Below are 2,138 nucleotides of genomic sequence, written 5' to 3' on the forward strand. Positions count from 1 at the left end.
CTGAACGCAGCCCAGGTGTTTGTTGTAGCTATATTGGCGCGGCGCTCAATTTCAAATACATAAATTATGAGCCTTTATAGACATAGTGTTTCTTGCGTAAAGAAAACGCTGTACTTATTCAAACAACAAGATCTTTATTTACCCTTGCAGACCTAGTTCAGCTGCTGTGGAACTTCAGTTCATTCAGTCAAGATAGAGGGGTTGGAGTTATGAGGTTTACTGACAGTTTGAGCGGATCCAACAAGATTTAGTCACAAGCTCTTTTTAATACCTTTCATTAGCTAAATATTTGTAAAGCAGACAGACAGATGTAAAGGGTGACCAATATCATTGATTTATTGAAGGAAAAAAAAAACACCATCACCAAAAAAAGGGCACTTCGGAGTGTAAGAGCAAAAAGGCATGTGCTCTGCACAGGTTGAGCCCTATCTGTGCACGTGCCTGCTGTAAAGGCATTGTTGGGCATGCTTCCAAATTACATCTCTAGTCTTTTATGCCTACGCAGAAAGAATTATATCACCAGATCATCAAAAGGGATTCAATTAGAAATACCCAAGATACATTCAGAGCATGGAAAATCAGGTTTCTCATACTATGCTCCGTGGTTGTGGAATGAATTTCAAACTGTAACTCCATTAGAAACAATTCCTTCTTTGAATATTTTTAAAAATTTAGTGCAGTGTTTAGTAAATGAATCATGTTGTTGTTTTAATTAATTTACTGATTCATGATTATTGTTTTTGCTTTGGTTATATGTAATTTTGTCTTGTGAGGTATATGTTTGTGAAATTTTATGTGAAATTTTTTTTGTACGGTCATCTTGGCCAGGACTCCCTGGAAGAAGAGATTTCTTTTATCTCAATGGGACCTTCCTGGAAAAATAAAGGCTAAATAAATAAAAATAAATATGAGCTAACCGATCTTTAGATTTAATCACCATTGGTAGCGAGATTTATGGTAATGCTTTTTTCCTCAGTTGGTCAGAACAAACGTGGCAGACTTGTTACTTACTTGCTCAGATGGCAATATACGGTGAAAATTTTTATTTGGGTCATATTCCAAGACGTAGGCTAGAATCTGTGATTGCGAAGTACAGTAAATATCCACACTGGTGCGGTGACTGACTGCCGCACATACTCTTCAGAACATTAGATTCATCCGCGCTGGAGCCTGCCGACTCACAACCCAAGCAAGCTAGATAATTCAGCTGCAATTCCAGGTTTTCAAACAGAGATGGCGACAAAGAGGCAAAACTTACGGACTGCAGCTTTAACTGAAATATTAGTCTGGAATGTTTGAAGCCACAACTATCTGGCAGAGTAACTCAGTAAGTGCTACAAATTAACAAAAGACTACATGCAGATAATTGATCTGAAATCGTTATTTAATGACAGATTATAGCATTATACACTTTAGATTACAGAACAAAGCAATGTTTGCGGTGTTCCTGCATGGCTTTGACCAACAGATGTCGCAAGCATTCCGTCACTCTTGCGTTGCACATGTGTCGATTAAGTCTTTTTTTTTTAATTAAGTCATTAATTAATTTGATTAAGTCATTATTTCGAGAAAGTTCCCTTTCATGGGAACTTCGAACTGCGTCCTCTAGGGGTCGCTATGGGGGAATGCCTCGTCTTGACCCGTATCTGAAGCATACATTGAAAAAACACCAACAACACGTTGGCCGACGACAGCCATTACGTCACTACCGGCGCGACTATAGTATAAATAGGCACTGGGAGAACACATCATCCTCTTCTTCATCTTCATTGACTGTTTTGTTTGAAGCGTGCATTTCCGTGGTAAGAGCGAAGAGCGATCTTTTGTTATGCCGAGCACTAGCAAAACGTTTAGGAGATGTGTGCATCCGTGTCATCGCTATTCGCTATTCGATGACACACACGATCTGTGCGTTGTTTGTTTGGGCGAAGAGCACGTACGCAATGTCCTCGAGGGGGCAATCTGCGTGCACTGCGAGCATTTTTCAATGAAAAAGCTCCGTTCTTGTTTGTCTCTTTGTCAAGTAAAGAGGGGCAGCCATCTGCTTCCCGCGGTTCAGGACCCGCCGCTGCTGAGGCACGGAGGCGAATGAGCTCGTGGGGATCGCAGGTGGATCTGGCCGATGAGTTTAAAGAGGG

Source organism: Sinocyclocheilus anshuiensis, unplaced genomic scaffold (assembly GCF_001515605.1).
Source record: "Sinocyclocheilus anshuiensis isolate Anshui unplaced genomic scaffold, SAMN03320099.WGS_v1.1 scaffold1595, whole genome shotgun sequence".
In the NCBI taxonomy this organism is placed as follows: Eukaryota; Metazoa; Chordata; class Actinopteri; order Cypriniformes; family Cyprinidae; genus Sinocyclocheilus; species Sinocyclocheilus anshuiensis.